The sequence below is a fragment of the Alligator mississippiensis genome, chromosome 2 (assembly GCF_030867095.1).
Source record: "Alligator mississippiensis isolate rAllMis1 chromosome 2, rAllMis1, whole genome shotgun sequence".
NCBI lineage: Eukaryota > Metazoa > Chordata > Crocodylia > Alligatoridae > Alligator > Alligator mississippiensis.
This window is the reverse complement of record NC_081825.1, coordinates 137,907,187-137,933,467: the sequence shown is the minus strand read 5'-3', so window position 1 is coordinate 137,933,467 and position 26,281 is coordinate 137,907,187. Positions and strand designations below refer to the sequence as shown.

General features: G+C 42.2%; 1 protein-coding gene across 12 annotated transcripts in view; it reads left to right on the top strand.

Annotated features, from left to right (window-relative positions):
- Positions 1 to 26,281, top strand: part of ADGRL3 (adhesion G protein-coupled receptor L3) — a 904,177-nt gene that overhangs the window by 143,075 nt on the left and 734,821 nt on the right. The window contains exon 1 of one of the 12 annotated variants that reach the window (XM_059722201.1): positions 20,852 to 25,499. The exons of the other annotated variants lie outside the window; for them this stretch is intronic. The gene's annotated coding sequence lies outside the window, so the exon portion shown is untranslated. Of the gene's footprint in view, positions 1 to 20,851; positions 25,500 to 26,281 lie in introns of those variants that run through there. 12 annotated transcript variants of the gene reach the window in all.

Here is a 26,281-nt window from a genome sequence, read left to right as displayed (position 1 = left end):
CCTTTGTTGAGCATTTTAAATTACCTTTGGGAAACTTCCATATCACTGCAAATGCCCTTTTCTTACTAACCTGATCAAAAGACCCCAGGGTTTGATCTCTTGGAATTCAGGATATTTGCTCTTTTTGTAAAAGATTTCTAAAAGATGAAATTTAAATTAAGACTTTAAGCAAAGTCAGGACCTTTTGCACGTAGTCCCAAAACAATGAACTAGATAAGGAGATAAATCTTATCTTCTTCCTGAAACTGGCTAATGGGCAACCTTTACAAACATTCAAACTATTTCATTCAGTATGACAAATGGCAAACTGGGAGGTGTAATACTGGAAGATTCTGTAATACCTTTTCATCATCATCATCATCATTATTATTATTATTATTATTATTATTAAAATAGAATATATTCCAAGTTGATGTTATCCCTTTAAACATGAACTTCGTAGCCAAACTGAATTCCAGGTGTTCTGATGTCTAGGTACACAACCTCTACAAAATTTAAATAAACTATTTACAAGGTGTTTAACTTGGGATTACATCATGTAGCTGAGGTGTGCCGAACCCTTTTTGCTAATTTTTTTTCTTTTCTTGTAAAGAAGCCAGGTACCTCTATGGCAGTATTTGGTCTATGTAAAATGATCTGCCAACTTCATGATAGCTGCATTCTCTGGATTCATTTAGCTGCTGAAGTCATGCATTCATTAGTACAGTTCTTTACAATATACAGGCTACATAGGAATAAGAGAACATAATAGTACAACATAAACACTAAGGGTGTGTGTAGACAAAATGGGGGCCCTAAATTGAAGCGGTGGGTTTTTTAAAACACTGCTTCAATTTAGGGCCCTTTAAATCCCTGTGTCATGCACACACCTGAATTTACCTGCGCCTCCGGCAGCAGGGAGGGGAGGGCAAGTTGCCGGCCTGTGAAGCAGTCCCTGGGCTGCAGGGTGGGCTGGTGCTTCCCTCTGCAGCAGCGCCACCCACACCCTACAAGTGGCACCCACCCACAAGCACCTGGCTTGAGCAGTCCCAGGGGGCTCCGCAGCTGCAGAGGAAACCACTAGGCCTCCACATAGCTCAGGCAGGCAGGCTCCAGGGGGGGGGGAAAAAAGATCTTGGGTGGGGCCTGCCTTCCTGGGCTGCTGCCAGGCTGCCTGCACAGGCTTCTCCAGAGCCCCTGAGCTGCATGGAGACTGGTGCTTCACCTCACGGCTGTAGGGCAGCAAACTAAAACTCCTTGGAGTTTTAGTTTGCTGCACCCCAACTCATTTAAGGCACATTACACCACCGGATTTGCTACAGCTCCTGGAATTACTGCACAATACGCTGCCGATGTGTGCAAACACCAACACCATTAAAACAGTGCAAAAGCATTTAACTTGCTTTAAAGTGCAAGGCACATAGGCCCCTCATTTCATCTACATATGGCCTAAGGAATCATGATTTTAGGTCCCCCTCTTGAGGAGCACAATCCCCCTTTTCTTTATTTTGGTATGATATTTATGAAGCGGGATTCTAAAGAAGAAAGAGATGACATGGCCCTTTTTCTTAGTGCGTACCTGATTAGGTGTTGCTTTAGTAGGCTTATTGCCATAGGGGATGAACTTTTCCTCTATGCATACACGTTTAATTTAATTCCATAATCTGCACAGGATAAACAGGCTGCCAACTCTGAGTTCAGGTGCTTGGCACAGCCCACATCAGTCCAGTGCTTCAGTGGCATGGGAAGTTCTTCTCACATGGGGCACTGGAGCACACTCAGTCATAAGTGGACCCACAATTTTACAAAGGGGGTGCACAAGCATCAGCTGGTGTTGCAGGGGTGGCTGCACCCCTTGCTTCCAGCATCCTACTTCCTCCAAATCCAAGGTGGGTAGACAGCATCATAGGAGTAGAAGGTGGGGACTTTTTTAGGTCTCTAAAGCAGGTTAGTGTTCCCCTCCCTTCCACTCCAGCCAAACTGTTTTGGGGGCTGGGCCTAGCCTGGGACTGCAGTAGTGTTGGGCAGGTGGGTTCTGCCTTCTTGCACTTGTTCCTGGGCTGGCAATGAATGCCTGGTGGGACCAGGCAGAAAGGGGGAACCTTTTTATCCACTGTTACTGCTGCTGCTGTTGCAGGCTGAGTCCAGATCTTGCGCAGTGCAGGTGAATTACCACAGGAGCCCCATTTGCCCTTGGGATAGTGGGGACAGCAGCAGTAGCAGGTGGGGGATGGGAGGATGTGCCTGTGAACATGGAGGGGAAAAAAAGGGGGAGAATTTTTACTGTCTTTGGGGAATTAAAAAGTCCCTAGCTACTGCTCTTGCCATGTGGTCAGAACAGGGGGTGTGGCTACACCACTGCACCCACTCTGGATCTGTGCCTGTTCAGAGCTGATGAATTTTATAGGAAATTGGCCACTAAAATGAAAGAAACCTCTGATGAGCATGTGGTCACTGTGTGCTTTTTTTTTTTTTTTTTTTTTTTTTTTTTTTTTTTTAAGGCTAATAGTTTGGCCACACTGCCCACTGGCTCCAGGGCTATGCTGGTGTTAGCACACAGAGACCTTCTGGTGGGATGCTGCATGAGTGCAAACCCCATGCTAGCTGCCTGTGCTACGTGCAGTGCATGTGGACAATCCAGGGTGCATTGTTCCAGGGACGCTGCACAGTGGGTTGGGCCTGGGCCTGGGCCTGCACGCTGGGTCAGGCCCAGCAACCCTCATGCAGCCCATGGGGCCAAATGAGCTTGACACCCTTGTTGTAAAGTTTTTAGAGAAAGAAATATGCTGCCAGTCTTCATACACTTGTTTAGAGCCTTTGTTTTAGCAGAGAACAAAGTAGCACAATGGGTGAGCAGGACACTTACTCTGGTTGGCACCTCAGGGGAGGGACACCAGAAGGAGGTAGAGGGAGCTTCACTTTTCCATCTGAAAATTGCAGCAGTGTGGGCAGTGTGTGTCATACAGTGCAATGTGTTTTGGGAATCATGGTTTGTTAGAGCAGCAGTGGAGTTTACTGCTGCTGGAGAGAGAATAGACTCCTTTTATGGCTACAAAAATCAGCAATTATTTTTCTTTCCTGACATGGGCTTTGACAGGAAAAAAATGGGGTTAATGTTCCCCCCAGCAGGAGTCGACTTCACTGCCACTCCAGAAAACTACAGTTCCCAGAACACCTTGCACTCCATCACATAATGCCCGTGCTGCTGCTTGCTGCCGCTCCTCCTGCGTGCTGTCTCTTGGAGAAGGATGAGAGAGGGCTGCCCTGGATGCATTCTTTGCACATTATGATTTTGAGAGGACATGCCATTAGAAGACAAATATGCCTGACCTTATACACTAGACAAGTGTGGAGGGTGTGTATTTAGATAAAGGAGATTAGTAGAATCTGCCATAAAATGTACAGTGGAAAATAAACGCTTGAAGGGAAAAGTTTTATTAATCTCCAGTCTTGCTCCTTCTCCTGCACCAAATGACATGGAAATGCTTGTTGCTATCCAGGCTTTTGAACCTGAGGCCAAACATGCCATTTTAAACAGCTTCTGACACATTTTGTCTGCGTTATACTGCTTAGCACGACCAAGCAAGTGAAAGCCACCAAAACCCCCTATGGAGGGCTCACTTGGCCTGTGAGCAGTGCTCTGGGGAACAAAGAGCTGCCATAGTTGTTTCTTACTTCTTCCATACTGCAATAACTTAGGGCAGAAAATGTGCAGAGGGCACACAAGTGCACAGCAGAAGCCTGGGATGCGGATTGAAGAGTGAGATGTGTTCCAGCTCTACCACAGGTGTCATAGGCAGCCGGATCAAGTTAGAGCAACTAGAAGGGCTTAATGTGAGCTGAGGTACAGAATTAGGCTGCTCCTGGTTTCTCTGTTTTACCTTCATCATGAGGAACTGCTGGACCTGGTACCCTAGGACTTCACTCTAACTACACAGAAAAAAAATGGTAGTGATGGAAGGAAAGAAAGTGGATAGGGTGGCAGATAAATATCTTGTGATTCTTGTCTCACATAAACTAAAACTGGATTAATTTTTGGTAGCTACAATCAAGCTTCATTTCCCCTTGCAGAGGATGGAGATAGATCCAAAGAAAAGGAATGCTGTTTTCTCTCCGTTGGCACTGCAGTTATCTCAATGGATTGGATCCTTTGTTCTTGGTTTACTTAATACTGCTAGGAGAAGACTGGCACCTTTGGCAACTGATGTATAAAGTTAGGTGCCTAAACCTGGAAAATGTTGTCATTGCTGCTTTGTGTCTGTAAGCATTCTTATGCTGTCCCTCAGCAGTGTCAAGGAAGAGCCACACACTGCCTTTTTTCCAAGGCATAGCAGGGCTCCTTCAGTTCTGAACCTCTTTATTCTGCTGTGCTCAGTTCCTTGTTCTGTGGTCAAATGCCTTCCTGTGCTGTGATTATTCTCATGAAGTTCTCTTGACACTCCGTAGAATGGAAACATTTAGCAGACAGCTTTCATTACCTGTTTTATGCTGGGGTCAAAAATAACTTCCAATTTACCACATAAATTATCTTGCTCAGATAAGTAGAGCAGCCTTCATAATGGCTCTTGACTCTATAAGCATATAATCAACAGCTCCAGGCACTTCAGTACAGAAGATCTTATTTACCTGTGTAAGAATTTAACTAAGACTTTATGTTTTGGTATCTCCAAAACCTGAAACAACTTCTGGCAAACCTCCAACTATAGCAGAGAAAGGAAAGCCTGATTAAGCAATAGCTATTCACCCAGCCATGGAGCTTCACATGGAGAAATACATGTTTTGTTCCAGATGCAAAATTTGCCCTGCTGAGTTGCCTGGGGAGAGAGTTACGTGGGTTTGATTTCCCCACAGAATAGTGCAAGACAGCCATTTTCCTGTGCCAGTAACTGGCCTTTTCTTCTAGAAGGCAAAATTGTTTCTAGGATGAAAAGAAATGGGACATCTGACAGAAGTCTTTGTCTCAGGATCTCTACTGTCTCTTGCCGCTTATTTCTCCTTTATTGCATGAGAAATGCTCAAATGGATGGGAGAACTGTACCCCCAGGTACAGGAAGTTGGGCAGCAATTCTGAATCATCCAGTTCCCTTCCAGATTGTCTTTCATCAATACTAAGCATTAAATGGCTGTACAAAGGACTCCTCACTACACTTGGCTTGCAGTCTAGATGTTCCTCTGTTGTTGAACAAGAGATATGGACACTATGTTAAATCTAAATTTCCTTGTGTAAGTGGTTTGGAGACTGTTTGGAGTAGAGGCTTTCTAGATCCAACCAAACTTCTATAGTGAGAATGTGTAATGGACATTTCTTTCCCATTTTTTCTTGTTCTCACTAATTCTTCTTTCACTTGAGACATCATTGTATCATTTCAGTAATGCTGCTATTGCTGATATGGACAAGTGATGACTGCAAGAGACTGGTGAATGTTTTCTGAACATCAGTGAACAAGGAGAAGGAGCCATTAGTTCTTCAGAAACCAACAGACCTATCAGCTTGAGAATTGCTGTGTTCTACAGTAAAGGAAAAGGGCATTTACTCTAAGGCAGGAGGCCATGGTCAAGATAGTTTGCTGTAGTTGGCTTGAGAGATGCCTTGAAAATAGCATAGAGTAGTTGACTCCCCATGTCCAAGATTGCTATGTCTCACACAAGCAGCAATTAAGGAAACAGGTGTTATGAAAGAGACAGAGGTAGGGTGGGCAGAGCTGCAGTGCAGTGTGGTATGCCAAATTTTTGGGAGGGTTTTTATGCTGATTTGCAAATGGTCCTTCCCAATTTTAAGGGAGCAGAAAGATGACACTGTTTGCTACAAAGTAGGTTTTTAAATTGGTATGGCTGGCTTTTAAAGCACTGGGTGCACCTGAAATGTCTTTTTGGCTTAAGCCAGGGGTGTCAATAAAACAGCTCATAGGCTAGAATCAGCATGCAGAACCCTAGTATCTGGCCCTCTGTGCTGCTTGCGGCTCTGTGGGTCTTGGACTGGACCAGCCCTGCACATGGGGCCAGATCCGGTGCACACTGCTCATGATGTGTGAGGCTGGATCTAGATCATACTCCATCTAGTGCATGGGCTGGATCTGGCATGTACTGTATGCTGTGCAGGGCCCTATTTAACACATCCTGCACACATGGCATACAGGTTCCACACAGTGCATGGGTCTGGCAAGCACATGGCATATAGGGCTAGTCCACGGCATTCATGATGCCTGTGCTGGACCAGCCTTGCATGCTGGATCCAGTGCACAGGGCCAATCTCTGGGTCTGATCCACCCAGTAGTCTGGCCCCTTGTCACTCATGAAGCCCCCTGAGCCTGATGAGCTCAACACCCCTACCTTAACCCCCACATCATCTTTTAATTGAACAGAGGGGTTGCTGTCTAATTCTCATGGGATCTAGGGGTTGAGATCTTTGGTTTCCAAGATTTGTGTTGGTATATGCTTGTGCATATGTGCTTTCTTAAGCTTTTATGACATGGGGAAGGCTGACTGATAAATGTACACCCAGATCTTGTACCTGCTCCCTAGGACATCAGTATGGGCTTCTCTTGTTTATTTCTGTTGGATTTCAGATCTGTCTGGCTGACCCATAATGCCCATTTTATGATGGAGGTCAGAAGAAGAGGAGAAAGAACAGGAATTGTTGCATAATCTGCGAAAGGATTTGCTTATCTAAATACTATGTAATAATTCAGTAAAAAAATTATAATGCTTTATTGGCAGCTATTGCCTGTAAATCAATTTGGGATTTTTATATTTTCTTCCTTCTAAGGTCAGCTGGGTAGCTGGCATCAGCCCCCTGTCTTCTGGAAGATAGTTTTCAAATCTTGACATTTCTTTGGTTTGGGAAAACCAATGCAAATATATGAATGTCAACAATTTTGCAGTGTCAGGCTTTTAGAGTAGGAAATAACTGATTTGGCTCTAGCTTTGGGGTAATGAGAGCTTGCATTGCTCATAAGGTGGCAAATAGCTCAAGGTACATCAAAGAACCTATGAATAAGAGAACATTAGTAATGTATTGAAGCTCAGTTTTTATCAGCTAGAGGTAAGAAATGAGGAATTCCAACCTCACCAAAGGCTTTTTGTCCCCTTGCACTCCAGCTATAATACTGCTGTGCCCTACAGCCAGTTTGAGCATCTGGAAAGTTATTTTTGCTTGTGCTGGTAGGTGAAGATTGAATTTTGTACCTGCAGGGTGAAATTCTGGCCCCAGTGATATCAGTTGCAAAACACCCATTGACACGAATGGGGTGCTGCCCAAAATATTTCCTGCACACTGTCACATGAACCAAATGCTCATGAATGGGTGTTGCCCAGAAGTTTTGCAATACTTTCAAACTTTTGTTCTAACATTGGGATTTCCTTTAATGTCCAAAAGCTATTAGTCCTTTGTAATTCTGATTTCAATTCAGTACTTCATAGCAGGGTATTTTTCCAGTTAAATGGTTCTTAATTTGTCAGTTGTTCAGGAAAAGAGATGTATATCTTACCATTCCTTCCCTCCATGTGTTAAATGGATTCTTACTGGGACAACATGCAGGCTGCCATTTTCAGAAGTACACTTACTGAAATAATTCTTCAGATTTAAAGGGGGAAGGTGAATTCCCCAACCCCCACCTCCCCCCAAACCAAGCACTCTTCACTTTCTGTTCTGCATCATTTTCTGAAGGGAGAGTCCTGCTGATGAGAAATTGTAATAAAGCAGTCTACAGAATAAAATTGAACAAACATTGTAACATTTAAATCTTGCCCACAACTAAGCTTTAGCAAGTTTTGGGTTCAAGTCATAGAAAGTGTTGCTTGGCAAATTCATGTCAGCAAGTTCCAAGGCCTAAACAAAGCCCAGCAAAGTAGTGTTATGTTCTTCTGGGACAGAGCAGAAAGTGCTCTCTTTGAAGGAAAAAATATAAAAATCCCAAATTGATTTACAGGTCATAGCTGCCAAGCATTTTTCCCCCCAGAAGTATCAAATAGTATTTGGATAAGCAGATCCTTTAGCTGGGTTAGATAAAGTTTAGGGTGGTGGTCAAGGGTTTAATCTATTAGCAGAACTTCTTCACTAACTTTTCAGGGGAGCTCACAGCTTCATTGTAAGAGGAGATAAACCAGATGAGTCAGCAAGAGGAAGGGGTTCAGTGCATGATACTAAGCAACAGGACCTGAACAGGGTAGTCCTCCCTCACAGTTAAGCAGTATATAACTGATCTTATTGTGAGACAATTTAAAAGCTGAAAAATGAAGGGAGAGAGGTAGTTCAAAGCTCCCTAAAGGATTTCCTTTAGACTTGTATGGAGATTGGGCATGCAAACATGTAGCAGTTTAGAAATTCCCACCCAGGATAGGAATCCATCTGTTTAGGTCACACCTCTCTAGACACCATGTTTCCAGATATGTCATCATCAGGGATCCGGGTTTTCTGTTTCCCACAGAAAAATGGGAAAAAAACCCACAGATTTTCCCTTTTATCCAAGAAAAACATGGATTTTTTTTTTTCATTTTAACAGAGAAATGTGGATTTTGCTCTTTTGCAAAAATCTCTGTGCAGGCTGGCAGAGTTCCAGCCTGCAGGGGGCTCAGGGGAGCGAGAAGAGGGCTCCCTCAGATAAGTTGTGGAGGGGAAGGAGGAATTGAGGACCCCATAGGGAGTGAGGTTGTTGGGCAGGGCAGGGCTGGGGCTACTGCCCAGCTGGGCAGTGCATGGGGCTTGGGGCTGCAATGTGTAGCCACAGGGCCCTAGCAGGAAGTGGGATGGGGCCATTGGCTGTGTGCACTCCCAAAGGGGGGGGGGGCGTGCCCCTCAGATCTGGGCATGGGGTGGGTATGGGCTGCCCTCTGTGGGCTCAGGCTTCCCATCCTGCTGCCCTCCCCTTGGGGCCTCTACAGTCCAGCAGGTGGGACCCGACCACAGAAGGGCAGAGTGGGGACATGTAGGGAAGTTCCTTGCTGCTGTGAGCTTCATGCTGTCCTAGTAAGGTATCCCCTGCATGCCCAGCAGCAATAGGAACAGTGGCTTGGGGTTGTGGCCCTTGCTACTCCGAGGAGGGCATGGGGCACATCACCACTGTAGCGCGGGGCTCGCAGTGTTAAGGAGCTTTCCCGCCAAGCGCCGGTCTGCCCTGCCAAGCCAGGTCCTGCTTGCTGGGCTGCAGAGGCCCCAAGCAGAGGGCAGAAGGGCAGGTAGTCCGAGCCGGTAGTTGGCAGCTCACCCCCACCCCACGCACAGATAGGGGGGGCATGGCCCCCCTCCCCCCCTGCCCTTCAGGAGTGTGCACAGCAGTGGGGAGCCAGTCCTATCTCCTGCCTGAGCCCGCAGCAGGCAGCCTGTCCCCCGTCCCATCCCCCCCCCCCCCAACTCTATTCTGGCCATGCCACCTGCAGGGGGAGTGGGGAGCCGGGCTCCATGCTCTGCCACGTCAGTTGCTGCCTTCCATGGGTGGCAGCCAGGGCTTGGGTGCTGCTACAGGGGGCAGGGGGGCTGTGTCATGGGCCCTTTGCCCCATAGCCCTGGCAGCTGGGGGGCCCCCTCTGGCAGGGTGGGGGAGCAAGGGGCTGTGGGCGGAGTGTAAGGGGCACCAGCAGAGCTGGGAGGACTATGGGGGAGAGTGAGGGGCACCAGCAGGGCTGGGGGGGAGTTAGAAGTACTAGCAGGGCTGGAGAGCTGCGGCTTGGGTGTCAGGGGCATGGACCTGGCTCCTGGTTAGCTAAGGGGGCAGGGGAAGCTTGTATTTTCCATGATAAAAAACTCAAAATCAAATACCAAAAATTATAGGTACTTCAATTTTTTTTACTATAGAGATTGAGGCACTGGCAGGCTTCCAAATTACTTTAAAATGGTAAATATATCAATAAAACATTGTGTTCAGTTGATACCTATTTTTATAGTGGCATTTAATTTTAATTGCAAATTTGGGGGGGTTTATCAGAGAATTTGCAATTTTTTTATCAGGGAAAACCAGGATCCCTGATTATCATTTTATTTCAGACTTACCACAGTCTACTGTAATGTGGTGCCCCTTCACTTCTCGTATGCATACCCAAAATAAAAATTTGTGAAACAAGCTATAGATGAAGCTTATATATACTGAGGGAAGGAGCCCCAACCGTATTAGGTTTCTGCACCAAACACATTTTTTTTTTTTAAGTCCTCATTTGGGCTGGGACAGGCTGAGAAAGACAGGGTCATGTTACAAAAATTAGTAGAAAGACTTAAGGTTGCCTCAGCTTCCATCACCTACTTTAGGTTTGGGCAACACAGAGGTTTTGCCATCCGGTCTGTTTTAATGAGTGTTGGCTCTAGTTATGATTCTGTTTCTACACTCAGCATAAATTCACTTTTCCTGGACCTTCTAACTTTTAGGAAATGTGTTATATATGCAAGCAAGCTCCTCTCTGCTTTCTCCTATTCTGTCCCTCACCCCTTCAGAGGATCCTGTTAGTATCTACAAAGTGATCTCATGGTCCTCCTCCAGATCCTTCCTTAAAACTGTCTTTGTTGTGGACTGGCTAGGCAGCTTGTGAGCTGAGGCTGCTGTTTTTGGTGTTACCTAGTATGGTTTCATTGTTTCCTTATACTCCTTAGTCCATTGTATTTAGTGGTTGTTTCTGGTTTTATTCTTAGATTGTAAGACTTTCGGGGTGGGGGATGGGGATCGGGACCTGGTTTTGTTATATGTGTGAGGATAATGTGTAGCACAGTGGGGTCCTGGTTCATGCCTGTGATTCCTGTAGACTACTGCAGTAGCCTACAGGAATTCACAATAGTGATCGGGTGAATACAACAGAATGCCTTAAAAGTAGCAAATGTCTGATCCATCCTTGAACCATATAAAGCATTTCTTTGACATTATGTTCAGTAAGAGAACTTGTAGCAGCTTGTAACGGCTACTTCTAAGCAGGTTCTGTTAATTGTAGCCACTATATCTACTTTGCTTATTCTATATGACAAAGCCTGCAAAAGTTCCCTTCTTTTTTCTCATTTTACAGTTGGATATATGCCTGGTGATGTAGTTAAAGATGTGTAGAATAATTAAGCCTATTTACTCTCCTACTAATTACCACTTTAAAGATAGAGCAGAATTCTGAGTATCTTTGAGGATGAATATAAGAAGTTCTTTAATGTTTGACAAAATAGACACTGCTAAAATGGATCTAAGAGATCATATCCTTAAAGTCTTTTATTTATTTGTTTCTTTCCTCCTTTTGTTTAGTGTGTGAGAATATTATTTTATGAACACATCCTGGATGCCAAGTAATTCAGATTTGGAAATGGCCATGAGAATTAAGGGAGAAACTAAAGCAGACTTATTGCTGTCTGCATTCTGACACATAGGCTAAGTACAGACAGTCAAAAAGCCTGAGGCAGAATTGATTTAGTCTTTTCAGGTCAGTCTAACCTGCATAGATTAAATTGAAACAGAAGTGAACAGACATTTACCTTTGATTCAGGGAACGCAGCCACATGCCTGCAGTGGCTCAGACCAGAAGCTGGGAGGCACTAGAGCATGGTTCTCTGGCACAAAGCCAGCATGGGCTGTGTGTTCGCTTCCTCTTCCTGCTACCTCTGAGGTCTCTGGGATGTGCAGTCCAGAATCACAGCAGCAGGACTTTATAGGGTTGCTCATCACTTCCTCCCTCACTGCTCCAGCCTTGCCTTCTGGATGCTGAGAGGATGCTGGGGGACTGTGATTTAACTGGAACCAGGAAGGGGTCTGGGACAGAAGTTTCATAAACCGGTTTGACCCAAATCAACTAAGTCTGATACTACATTCAACCAGATTGACCTTAAACCAGTTTCAACCATTTTGACACTGGTTTATGTGCACTGAACTTCTGTTCTGTTACAGTTTTAAACTGGTTTCCAATCACTTAAACCAGTTTATGTTTAACTTCTGTCCCTAGCCATACAGAGCCATTGAGACCTTATGTGTTAGTTGAGGATGTAGCTTATGTCCTCATGTCACAAGTCAGACTACAGCATCAGGTCCAGAAAGAATTAAGTCTGCAAGAAAATTGCTTGCAGACATAGAAAACAAACCAAAAATGGCACTTTAAATTAAACTCGGCACCTTGTGCTAAGCCCAGCACATGCCCAGAAAAGGCAGTGTTAGCTGCATCTGGCTTTCCCAACGTTTGTATAGATCAGGTGCTTTAGTGGGGCCTTTTTGGTGCTTTAATCTAATAGCTGATTGAATCAGCTATTAGATAAAAGTGCCAAAAGGCCCCACTGAAGCTTCTGATTTATACAGATGCTGCGGAGCTTGGTCAAACAAATGTGCTGCTGCTTCCACTCAAACGCAACCCCCCCACCCCTGCCCCATGTCTGTCAGTGCCATGAGTGTCGTTCAGATACTTGGGAGTGAGGAAGCTACCGAATTTCTATCTAACACCGTAAGTTATTCATTTACTTGCATTTATGCATCACCTTAAAATTGAAAAACCCTGCATAAATGCAGTTATACATTACCATTTATTAGATCTGATTGATTTTTCTGAAAATCCTGGCCTAGACAAACAATTCTGAGGCCAAATCCAGATTGGTCAATGAAGTTCCTAACTTGGATGTTTTAGGTAGAGGTGAAGTGTATTAGTCCCTTAGAGTGACTGGAATAATCTTGTTCCAGTGGTCACAAAACTCAGTAGTGTCTACATTAACTCAGTTCCTACAGTTTGAACTACAGAGATCCCTGTGTGTTTCACCTTGGGCTTCTGGGCATGCTCAGTAGTGATCCAGTCTGGGCACCCAGCTCCTTTTTAAGATCCATTGAGTGCATGTACACATGCACTTTACTGCAAAGTTAACTAATTAGCTCCCCAGTAAAGTGTCACCATCTACACTTGTGCCCATATTAGGGCGCAGTAAATTAACTCCACTGTAAGATAGAACTGTGCTAAAGTTTATTGTGTCGGGATATTTGCACATGTAGAAGTACCCATTGTGATCCAGGGTTGAGGTGAGGAGATACCTAAGCTCTGTCTAAGTCCCTGGTGGGTTCCAAAACGTAAGGCATGCTCACAGCATGTCTAACACATTGATAGCCTTAAGAGCACAGTTCAGAAGCCACCATGGCCCACTGATGAGGATACTCTGCTGGATGAGGCAGAGTCCTGGGTTCAGGTATCCATTCCCAAGACTGTTTAGGCAGCTTACATTAGACAGTCTTTAGTTCAGAAACAAAGAGCCCTGAGAGAAGGTTCCCAGTTCATTGCTACCAAGACCCCCCTAGAGCATAGGCAAAACTCCCCCCATCCCCATGCCCCAGTCCTCCTGAGCAACTTGGCATCACAAAGGGGCATGCTGGGTGTACAGGAAGTAGGCACCAGCATTGGTCCCATGGCTCTGTAGACATTTTCGGCTGGGCTGCTGCTTATAGGATAGTTTGCTGGAGCTTTGGTAAGCCTTACACTGGGACCTTTTAGGCACCTGGGGTCAGGTGAATGCCAAGACAGCTGCAAATTTGAAGCTTCACCTCCTCTTCTCCCCACTTACTCCTCCCTCCCCACCTTCCAGCCAGTGCAGTGCAGACTGATCCCTTACCATTTTTCACCTTGTTTAATTCAAGACATATATTAATACAGAGAATATGAGTCATCTGGCATATTTAAGAGCAAACCTTGGAAGGAGGGCTCTTAAATTGCCTTTTACACTGGAAGCTGATATGCTTATTAAATATGCAAAAGAGAATGCATATATCAGACAAAGCCGATATATGACCAGGTAGAGTGGACCAGTCTGAAATATAAAATATGTGTAACAATGAATTTAAATACCTTACTAAATCATAACTGTGCCATTTTATTAGACATTGTTTCATAAACTATGAAAGCTTTAGCTATCATATAAATCTGTCCTTTAATAGGCAGTGGTTACATTTCTTTATAATTTATTTTTCTGACACTGCTCAGCAGAAATGCACCTTCAGTATTGCTTCATCTATACCTACATTTTGTTGATTACTGCATTTTATTTATTAATTTATGTATTGCCATTCCCTTTCTACTGGTGCCATATAGAGAATTGAGTCTTAATTGTCAGAGGAGAGGGGAAGAGTTATTTGGACTAATTTAACAGTACCCTGCTTTTTCTTGTTGGAGGCAGGTGAATGGGATGAACTTTTCAAGTTGGTACATGTGACATGTTGAGGTATTATAATTAGGATAGACTTGAACAGGTTTTTAGGGAATTCTGATTCCAGTTTAGGACAGGTAAAATCAGAAGTGTGGCTTATTTTCCTTTTAGCCTACATTTTAATGGTAAAAATAAAATGCCTTTGGTAGGGCTGAGCCAGTGTGATGAGAATAAAAAGAAAACCCCAATTGTGAAATAACAAGGTGGGTTTCATTTCAGTACAATCTAATTTAAAAATTAGCAATATAATTTTAACCCCCCATTTTACTGCCAAGACAGGGGATGGATCCAGCTATTTGGTTGTATCCCTGCACCTTTTTGCCTGGGTTGTACATGAGCTATGTGTGCGGGCTCTGGCTGCCTTGCATCTTTAGAGCCCAGGGGTGAGTACTGCTGCTTCCCCCCATCCCCTTTCCCCTGATCCTAATTTCTGTGGGAAGGGAGAAGGAGGGGAAGGGTGAAGAATAACAGTGTTTACCTCTGGAGCTCCAGAGTTATGTGAAAGTTCAGAAATCAGTGTGTTTGCACAGTCAAAATGGGGGTGACTGACTCGTCCTTTCCCCATTTATTGATCCGGTGCTGCCCCCAGAGTAATTAAAACCATGCCATGGACTATCTGTTCCTGTATGTTTGTACAGTATCTTGCTTAGAAAACTCTATTTTTGATAATTTCTGAGTAGTACTCCGAACATGAATAATGGTGGGCATTTATACATGTGCTCTTGGAGTTGGGGGAGGGGAGGCACTTTAATTAGAGCTGCTCTAATTAAAGCACCTGGAGCGTCTCATGTACCAACGTCCCTGGGCTTCAAAATGGCAGTTGGGGCATTTAACTAAAGTTTGTCAAATGAGCTTTAGATAAAGAGCCCCTGCCATCTTTTTGCAGTGCAGGGATATTGATACACATGTTGGAGGCTGCTGAAGCCCAGTAATTACCATACTCCAGCAGACTCGATTAATCAAGTCTGCTCTGATGCTCTGTAATTACAGTGGGTTGGGGCAGCCTCCCTGCTCACGTACAGGTACCTGGTGATACTGATCATCTGTGGATATAACCTCACTTGAGACTATGTATTGTCATAATTGAGCACTAATATAACTTCTGAATGCTTTACACAATCCATGTCATGAACATAGAAGTTGTTGTGGGTCTCTCTGAAAAACAGTTTTAAGAGACTTGGATTTACTAGACCCTAGTTAGTTGAAGTTCAGTGTTTTGTACAGTACCAATAAGAAAACTATTGGCCAACTTTGCATGCTGTCTGCCTTTAAAAGTGCTTTCTACTTCATATAGAATGGTCACTTTACAGCTGTTCACTTTGGAAAAGCTGCTGAGCATCATAGGGTTGGAAATTAAGTCTTAATCCTGTTCTCATTGAAGTTGATGTTTTACCATTGATTTCCACTAGGCTGGGATCATGCCAAGAGATTTTTTTTTTTTTTCCAGAAGGTACAAGCCATATCCCCTTTGACATTATTTCACTGTTTCATCTTTGAATGCCAAAATCCTAGGTAGAAGTAGCTATACCCAAGTTATGGAATTCAGTTCTGAAAACTTGAGAAGGAAGATGACCTACAATGGAGCCTGCTGCTTATGTACCTTATTTCTATTGATTTTGAACCTATGGTTAAACTGTATGTTCTAGGTGGTATGTGACATGCTCAGCAGTAATAATTATTATAGTCTGAGGTGTCCATACAAAATATACATGAAAACAGATTTTTTTTTTTTTCTGAGGGGGTGGATTTTATTGAGTGTAAATTTACATAAAGTCAGATAACAAGATTTCTTCAGAGTAAAATTTTGCTAATACCTTATGAGAACATATTGCCATCCAATAGTCTGTTAAATGACTACCAATGTCTTTTTCATGCTGTTTAAATGATCATGTTCTCCCTTTTCATTCAATAGATGTTTATTATAATACGTGTTCAGTATCAGTGGATAAGTACCAGCATGAATGGGTATAAGCAAAAATGTATCTGTGTAATACAACAAAATGTATCCATTTTGACTAAATGGTCTTTGTAATGATTCATGACAGAAGGCAGAAAAAGGTAGATGGGGAATTTCTTCGGCTCCAATTACTAGAGGGTTTTTTTTTTTCCTCATTTCATATCAGAATACCCATGAAAAATGTTTCTCAGCCTTTCAATAAACCAGTTTCTGCCAGCTGTAAACATGTTGGGTGGGGCTGATTCTTCTATGTATGGAAAGGCTTAATGAAAATGCTCATAATCTTAAAATAATAACAATTTTAAAAAAATGAAACTTGACTTACTCTTAGTGACATCTAAAAAGATAAGTCAAGTTTGCATAGAACATTGATGCTTTTGAAATTTGCTTGTGCAAAATTTGCTGTAGGCACATATAGGGAAAGTGATATATTTAAGCATTTTTTCAAAGAATATTACATTTTTAAAACATTTTGACTTCAGAATTGCCAAATCAGCTTTTTATCCTAAAAAAGAATGAAAAAGAAAAGAACATTGTGTTTGAGTGGTGGCCACACATGGAAAACATCAAGCCACAATGTATTTAGTAACAAATTTTATGCAAGAGACAGGGACAGTGGTTTTCAACCTGAGGTCTGCAGACCCCTGGGAATCCACAGACTCTGTCTAAGGGGTCCAGGAAAGATGACTATGATCAATCAAAAATATGTGAATAGCTACACTTGGTCTGCACTTCCATTTGCAATTTTGTAGAGGTCCACAAACGAAAAATCTCTAGTAATGGGAGCTGAATGTTTCAAAATGCTTGAAAACCACTGTCTTACGGTGATAATGTTTATTAAACTAACCATGTAACTGGGATAGAGTTAGACAAGCTTTCAAACGCAAGACAGTCTTCGTTGGGTCACTCTCATCAGGGACCTGACAAAGAATGTCTTGCCTTTGAAAGCTTGTTTAACTCTATCCCAACTACATAGTTGATCCACTAAAAGACATCACCCTAAGAAATCCTTGCCTCTTATATAATTTCTGTACTATCATGGCTACAACATCACTCTTACACTACAATTCCACTTTTTAGTCATACACATGGACTTAGCTGCCTGAGTGCTGCCTACCCCATACTGCCCAAATGGAAAAGGTGGGTAGATCCTCTTCCTCCTCCTTGCTGCTTTTTTTGTTACTAGTCTTAAACATAATGCAATGTCTGCATCAATACTTTAATTATAACTAACTTCAGGAGAGATTCTTCCCTGTAGTTTAATTCTGGTGTCTTTAACAACAGAGGTTGCCAGAGTGGGGAAAAAGTGGATTCACCGGATATTAAATGTAAAACTGAAACCAGTCCAGTCATTGTGAAAGAAACTATTTATATAATGTAAGTGAGTGTATTAGGCCTAGGTACACAAAGAGACTTATGCTTGGCAGTGCTAGTGTCACCACACTAAACTGTTGGGTGTCCAGCTCCTGGACTGAAATTCTTAACCCTGATTTAGGCACCCAAATTCTATATGCAGTGAATGTGGGGACTTAGTTACCCTTGACTAAGTATGCTGAGTTTTGAAAAAGTCAGCATACTGAGGCAGGTAACCTAAGCTAGCCAGGAGGGGTGGCACCAGCCCCTTCCCAGTGGTGGGGCTGGGCCAGGCTGGTAGTGCCATGCCTCTGCTGGCTGCATATGGGAGCAGGGCCAGCTCAGCTGCATGGGGCAGATGGGAGGCAGCAGCAGCTCTGGGAGGGCTAAGACAAATTTTGGGGTGGCTATTGCTACCACCCCAGTCCTCCCCTAGCACCACCCCTGTTAGCCAGTAGGAACCTGTAGAAGAGAAGGGTACAACTGAAATTGAGTCTTACTCATAGATATAGGCATTGTCGATCCAAGTTAGAGAGCTGTGTGAGACTGGGATGTTCATAGCCTGAAATCTTCCCCTGGCTTTAAGCAGTACAGTCAGCCCTTTGGGTATGGACTGCTGGATCAATCTTTTCTTTTAAGACCTAGCTCAAAAAAGTGGAAGTGCCCACTTTTTATATAATAGCCTCATGTTTAGAGCATTTGCTCAGAAAGTGAGACCTAGATTGCTCTCAGCCTGAGGTGGTTCAAACTCATCTCTTCAAACCAGACTAACAGGTAGGTTGGATGGTTGCACTTTCCTTGCCTCTTGTTGAAGCTGAGCCTCCAGGCAGGAAAGTATTTCAGATTAATAGGGCCAGAGAAAGAAAGCAGGACGGAACATGCTGAATTCAGTGCTGTCTTTGTGTTCTAGGCATAACCTGAGAAGGCCTTCCAGATCAAGACCCTCGGGGGGAGACCGTTATGAGGCTGCCTCTTTTCCGAATCCCAAATAGGCTTAGGTGGGAGTTAGGAACCCACAGGCTCAGTCCTTCTAGGACTCTGGGCATGTGCACTAGCAAAACCCTAGGGAACCCAGAGGCCTACTGGTGAAAATTGTGGTGCCTTTGGACTCTCAGGAGCCCACGTGACAAAGCAGGGGTTTTGTGGCTACCTCACTTAGACTTAGGTGCCTATATTCTGCCATAACATACTTTAAAAGCAGCTAATGTACTTACCTGAAATAAGTGCAGAAGAACATATATTTTAACTTGTATCTGCTTGTTATCTTAAAAATATGCAAAGCTACTAGTAATAGCACATAATGAAAAGAGTATCTGATTACAAGATTTATAACAAATGCAAATCAACTTGCTAAAGCTGGGCATGTTTGTGTATCTAATGTGCTCAGTCTTTTGTTGGAGAAATATATGTAGGCCCCAATCTAGTGAAGTGTTTAACTGCATGCTTAATTTTAAGCCTATCCTTACTCTTATAGAAGCCAATGGGCTACTCACAGGCTTAGAATTGAGTGCTTAAGTGCTTTCCTTTGGTGCTATATTTATATCCCTCATAAAGAATGGCATTGAAGCACATGCTTAGATCCTATTGAATTCAGCTGGGCTGAAGTGCACCTGCTTAAAGTTAAGCATGTGGGTAAGTGCTTTGCTGAACTGCCTAAACTGGGAGTGCATGGGTAAGTTAAATATGAGATGAGTGCTACCTGTGGGCATGAGGTAATGATCCATCGTATTTGAAATACAAAAAAGGCAAAAGAAAGCAGCATTTCAGCTATTTGGTCAGGTGTGTCAAATGGAAACTGTATCTTTGCTGCAGCAGAACACTTCTGTCACGGACATTTAAGCAAGTTATTATAACACTTATTCTTGTTCCTTCTATGAAAAATTATGGTAAATATTTGCAAGATACCTTGTTTATGCTAACTGCAAGCAAAACTTTATCACTGGCTTTTTAAAAATAAAAATTAGAATGAAACCAAGCAGAGAAGTGTAAAAGGCAGAAACGTAGGCTGTTTAAAAGCAGTGACTGTTGAATATGCAGAGAAAATGGATCTGTCTGTGTTTTAGTTCTGTGTACTAATAAAGGTGGTGGTTAAAGTATCCACTTCATTTTGCTGAAATGAGAAATGTAATTGATTTGCTTCTAGGTTGTTACTCCTATATCACAGCTCTCAAATTTTGTCATTTTTCTTTTCCAGAACAGGTGGCAGCTTTTCTTTGAAACCTGTTGGAATATTCAGATTGTTTAGCTTTCAGTTTCATGTATTAATAGCATGGCAGTAAAGGGTCTATTTTGTTAATGGCTTATTCTGGTCAAGGTAGACCCCTTAACATGGTATTTTACAGCATGATAAATGGTTTTAGTTTTCAAATTTGGATGTCTACATCCATATTTAAATGCTTAATTAAAAATGGCCTTATTTGCTTGGTGGTTGAGCATCTGTAGTTTCCACTTTTTAAGTGGAGTTATGAGTGAAAATTCACTAATTTTTATTCACATAGTTCATTAAGGATATAGAGGATTCAACATTACACATGCATGTTCAAAAATGTGGGCCTAAGTCCTATACTTCTTTTTCCTTTTTGGGTCAAGATCCATATGGCTCTTTGTAGAACTGCTAGAAGTGGAGGTGATTGTTTAAATAGCTTTCCCATAAATCAGACAGTTTGCAGTTTGGAGGTGTGGTATCTCATGAACTACAAGGGTGGCATACTGTAAAATTGTTATATGGAGACCAGGAAACTGTGGACTCTGTTTTTAATCTGGGTATATCTGAAAGCTGGCAGTTAAAGAGATTTCAGATCTTAAAAATATCATCAGTTTAGAGCTGGGGTTATCAAGTTTTGTTTTTAAACTCTGCTATCCTTTGATCCATTTTGGAGGGTAAAAAAGAAAGTATTTTTGTTGCAAGCCCCCCCCCTTTTATATATATTTTAAACTACAGCTTTTTGAAAGCTGCTCAGAGGTATAGTATATTAGAAAGAGCCTCTTCTGAAATGGATTAGGGAGCAGAGTTCAAGTGAGGAGGTCAAAAGTGAGAATTGAATGTAATTTATCTTAGGCCATTGCTGTTTATCGCATGATTGTAGAAATACCCTCAGCCACACACACATGCATTCACAAATGATAATTTGAGAGGAACTGAAAAAAGGCTTTGAAGACATTAAAAGGCTTCTGATGACATCATGTTATATGGGAGGGCAAACCAGGGTTGATTTAAATTAGTTTCAAAAGAGCTGTGTATATAGAGAGGTCTTTGTGTTTTTTCATGTTTTTTCTGTGATGTTTTGTATTTCACTGCTCAGAATGAAACTGTTGCATGCTAGCATGTTAATTAGTGAAGCCTTTTTGTTGTTTTCTATTGGTGGATTTTTTTTACAGCCGTACTTATTGTTTTGAACTCTCTTAGTAGCCATCTTGATTTCATTTACAGAATTCTTAAGCTTCTGTGGGTGGCCTGCCACCATAGAAAAGCTGATGGAGAGAGACCATGATGGTGGCGAAGAGAAAACTGTTAAATACCCTTAGTCTTCCATATGAGTCTCCTCTGACTTCTTCAAAAGGGATGGTTGTCATTTTCTGCCCAAGATGAAGCAAGAGAGCTAATCCCCAAGTTCCACAGGTCACCCAACAGCTGCATGGCGCCAGACCATCTGCAGAAAGAGGTTGTGTGTCTCCACATTGGTTTTGGAGTCCTTCCGCCCTTTCCAGTTCCTATTAGAACGTTTAATATCACCCCTTGTGTTACTGTGAGTTGGATTTAGAATTCCCATGTCACTGAGATATCAAGGACAGGGTGGGTACCATAGCTTCTCTATCAGGTTATTTGCCAGTGCAATACTACAGTAATGGTTCTTCATTGGCAGGGTATCTTCACAACAAAGGCTAGAAACTTAAGAAAACCCCCAAACAAACACCCCCCCCCTCCCCCAAAGCTCAAATTCTGCAAAATGCTGTGGAAATAGCTCAAACCATTAGACATTCTCAGGATTTTTTGATGTAAGGGAATTGCTGCCCAGAAAGTTCAGGTGTGACGTTTCAGCGCTCTGACTGCTCTACTCAACATCCTGTGCAATCGCCCGTAGTGCACAAGTGGAGGATAACTTCCTGTGCTTGGCTTACGCCACTGTTAGGGCATCCATACAGGGAATTAGTACACTGTAAATTTGTACCTTTGCTTACTGGGCAATAACTTCCCTGGATAGACAACTCCTTAATCTGTAGTGTGGAGCCTGTACTTCTATGAACCCCACTCTTCAACTTGTGTTGTGGTTGACCCTTCATCATACATTCAGGATTTTAATTAAATAATTTGCAAGGTGTGGCACAGCCCTGCTAAAAATAATTTGTTGTTAACATGATACACACTCTCAAAAATCTGGACATTCTAGTTGCTTCAGGTTGGGCTGCATTGTTCTAAGATGACGCTAGTTTTGAGTGAGCTTTCCTTTTTTGTTGGCTAATAGTGGCTTTTGGATGCTATGTTCATATACATGTAAGAATGTGGGCACAAGTGTGATTAAATCATTCTGTCCGTGGGAAGAGCCTTTCTGATCATCCTTATCATAGTTATGTGCCTTGTTTGCTAATGGCACAACAATGGAACAGGAGATGGCTGCTCACATAAAGGAAGGACTGTGACTGCTAAAGTGCGTGGAATAGAAGGTCAAGATAATTTTACATTTCAGTCACATTTGATGCTCATTTTAATGATAAACTACATTTTTGGAAGTCTCTTCAGGTGGCATAAATTTCAGTTAAGGATCTTGGTGTCACATTAATACTACTAATAATAATTTAAAAAGTGTGACAGACCTATCCAGAGAGATACCAACTGTGCAGAAAATCTTGAGCTATATATAAATTAGGAGACAAGCTTTAGAGAGAGTTCAGTCTTGTCAGCTGTGGAAAAGCATTGAATGAATGTAGTTACTCAGTTTCTGGCTTTTTTGTGCCATCTGTAGGCACCTTAAAGAAATGGGGCATCACAACATTGGTGTAGGGGAACAGCAGAGTATTAAAATCAATGGAAGAAAAACTCCTGCTAAAATCTTCAGACACTGAATGAGACCCTTGGTTCAGATGGTACTGTGTCTTTGGGCAACAATGGAGAAATGTGTTGCCCCTATACACCTGATGCATCTTTTTCATTGTAATGTCAATTTGATAGCTTTTGTGAGGAGCCCTGGCAATTTCAGTGACTTGTTTGTTTCAACAAGACATGATCTCTTCATTAAAAAAGAAAAGGAGTTTGCATGTTTGTAACTTCCTTACCCTGACATATCAATTGTCTAGGGAACAAGAGCATGTAATCTTCAGCCATGTTTTTCCAGCTTGCATATTTATGGCCAATTACCTTTACAATAGCAATGAATTTGGTGTATGTGAAAAGTAGCCAAACTGGTAGTGTAAATCTATGCATCTCCATGCATCACTCCCACAGTGCTTAGTTGTACTACATGGGAGAAACTACTGCAGAAGGAGGTAAGATTTTTAAGTCCCTGTCTGCACAGTCTTATGCTGAGACTTTTAACAAGAGCACCCATTAATATCAGGTGTATGAACATCTTTTGTGTATTGAACTCTTGTGTAGTTCAGATGGAACCAATGGGAATTAACCACCTCAGTCACATACTAATTTGGTAGTTGAGTGTCTGACTCCTTTGAAAATCTATGCTTTGGCAACTACACCAAGGTCACTCATGTAGTCTCATATATCAAGGCACAGGTGTCGGAAGACAGCTTCTGGTCAGTAGCAGTATAACGTAAACTAGACTCATCAACTAAAATGTGCAAAACTATCCTTTTACCAATTCTTGAGTTTGGTTAGTTCATCTTAGTTCATCATGCAGTAAGCCTAAAAGATGTCATGACTGAGTACAGATCTAGTGATTACGGATACCCATTTTGGAAATGGACAAAAATCTACAAATGAAAATTAAGTATGGCTTCAGATTGATTTACAAGTGAAATGCAAGGTTTGTGTAAGTTGTCTGCATAATTATGATAATCCTGAAACAAACCATGTTTTCCAGGGTTGAGTGAATGGTTCTTTCAGTTCAGGATTACAGGTACCCAATGAGTTTTTTGGTGTATGTTTACTAGCTTTTTGTGGGCATTTTAAGGGTTCTAGATTTGTGTAATGCTACACATTTTACAGCACATTTAAATGTCTATAATATAAATAGCTTTACCATCAGTAGGCATAAATGTCAGTCTATTGACACATTATAAAGACACAAATGGAATGTAGCCTGGCATGCTGGTGTTGGTGTTGAGATTTAATGGTACATCTGTATCATTTATCCTAGTGGGAAATAACACAGGATGTTGCCTTGTAATTTTTTACTACTGTATAATAAAATGTAACCATAATAAACAGTGTCTAAGCAAATAACATGGCAGATTCTGGATTACCTCCAATTTGTCTTTGCTATTTAATTTAGCTTAAGTTTTCCTTGAAGCAGGCATCTATTTCTGACTGGATACAAGTTGCATTTGGGTTTCTTTTTAATGTTGTGTATACATACCTAGATAGCAGGGGGAGAGAGAGGTTTGCATCTTAAATCATGTTCATCCCTTGTCCAACTTTGTTAATCACAGAAGCTGGTCGTCTGTAATTTCTTTTGCAAAATAAACCCAGGATCTGGGATGATCTGCATTATTCTGGCTCTAGAAGTTTACTCCTACATTTTAACAGTTTTTATACAATCTCTGCCCCTTCCACCCACACCCATACACACCCACATACCAGGTTATGAACTTCTCTGCAATATAAAGTTCTATGTGTTCCCCTGACAACAGGCAGAATAGACAGCACCATGTGAACAAATCGCAGGATTGGTTTTGGTCATGTTCTATGATTTACCAACTCCTTGGGCTTTGTCTTTCTGATCACAAAGCAATGCCTTGGCTTTGCTTATTTATCCCCCAGAGTGTTAGAATAGGGTATGTTTTCTGTATTCCATATAGATGTTGCTCAACATTTTAGAGCATGAGGGTAAAATGCTAGCGCCCGCTTGCTCTTTGTTACCTGCCCTGCCTCTAAGAGGTTTCAGTTTTTGGTAAGCATGGACGGGCTGGGTCACAGGTTAGGTATTGGTTCTGCATGCAGAAGCCACGCCTAGTTGATATAAGTATACATCTAGAAATGTCCATTTTTCCTCTGTCCTATACTGATCTGTAGACAAAGTTTGTCCTGAACCCCAGTCTGTTCCCTTTCTCTCTAATATTCCTGTTGGTGTTTTTGGGTACAAACCTCTGTGTGGCTGGAGAACAGCAAGACAGCAAGTTGCTACTCGGGTTGGGTTGCCTCATGGCTGTCCTTGCACACATGGGCATGAATGTATCTCAGAGTCATTGGTACAGGCATTCCTTTAAGATAGTCATCTCCAGCCATATGTGTTTTGAAACACTTCTTTGCACTTCACATGCAGGCAGCCAGCAGGATCTAGGAAATGTTCTTAGTATTTTTTTTTCTTTTTGGCATTTTCTACAGACTGGGAGAAACAGCATAAGATCTGTCTCTGCTTAATGCAAAGGTAGAGACCCCTTTAAAGGCACTGCACATATCTAAGGCCCATTGCTCCCAACAGCTATGTTGGAGATGATATGTTCCTCACCCTGTCCACTGCTATGGGCTTCAGCTTTGATCCACCAGTGAACTTGGGGTTCAGATGTTAAAAAGTCCTGAGAAGGACACTTGAAAATCAGGTCTTGTTTAAAAGCTGAAATAGGTGCTGAACACTTTCTAACATCTGGCCCTTTATGTTCCAAGTGGAGAAAAATATGAAAACATTTTTCGGTGTGTACTAGAGTATTGCACATTTGTAAAAAGACAATTAACATTGAAATGAGAGAGGTTTGGGATTCATCAAGTAGATTCAACAGACTGTGTCATTTCCTTGATTTTCATTTTAATTAGGAATAATCAGTTTTATCTCTTGGATTCTTTGCCAGGAATTCACATGAGGCAGAAGAGTTTGGTCACTGTTGTGCCAACAGAGTAGCCAGTCCTTGAAGAAGCAGTATATATTGTCGGTAAATTGCTTCCTAAGTGAGCAGGAGGTGTCACACACTTCCAAAATGGAGGTGAGATTCTGCTCTCAGATACTTATTTATGAGACTCATTGACTTCAGGCAGTGTTATTTGGGAGTGAAATACTGGGCTTGTGGCAGTCGGTAGAGCTGGTAAAAAAAAAAAAAAAAAAAAAAAAAAAAAATCATCAACATAATCTAAAAAATATTTCCAGAAACATGTTGATTTGGATGAAGCTTCATTAGGAATTTTTCTTAGGCTCCCGATAGTCTCTCCATCCCATCTCAGAAATTCTGAGAGAGAGGAGACCTCTCAATACGCAGCATCCTAGTAGGTAAGGGCACTCATTCACTTGGGTAGTAGGCAAGTGCTCTGCTTTCTGGTTTGGAATAGGGTTTTGAATCTGGGTCTCTTGCATTCTGTGGTCTAATCACCTGGCTATTCTGGCACGTCTGGGATGTCCACTCTCTCCTGTTTCTTTTTCCCCATGGGGACAAGAAAAAAATCATTGGAAGATGACACAATGTAAAACAAAAGCAAAATTTGAATTTTGTTAACGAACTGAAATCTTTTTTTTCTGACTAGCCCTAGTCAATTGGGATGGTACTGTATTTTTTTTTTCTGAATACCTAGGTGTACAGATTTGATTGACTACATGGCATTTGTTGGTTATGTAATTCCCCAAAAGCCCAATAAAGTACAGGTTACCAGCCCAGCAGCTACTTCCTTGGGATGCCCATGCTCTGGCATGTTCTCTTCCATGTCTTTCCTATAGAATTCACTTTCATGGCTGCCCAGGGGGGCAGCTTTAAAACAAGTACCAGAAAAAAGGTTG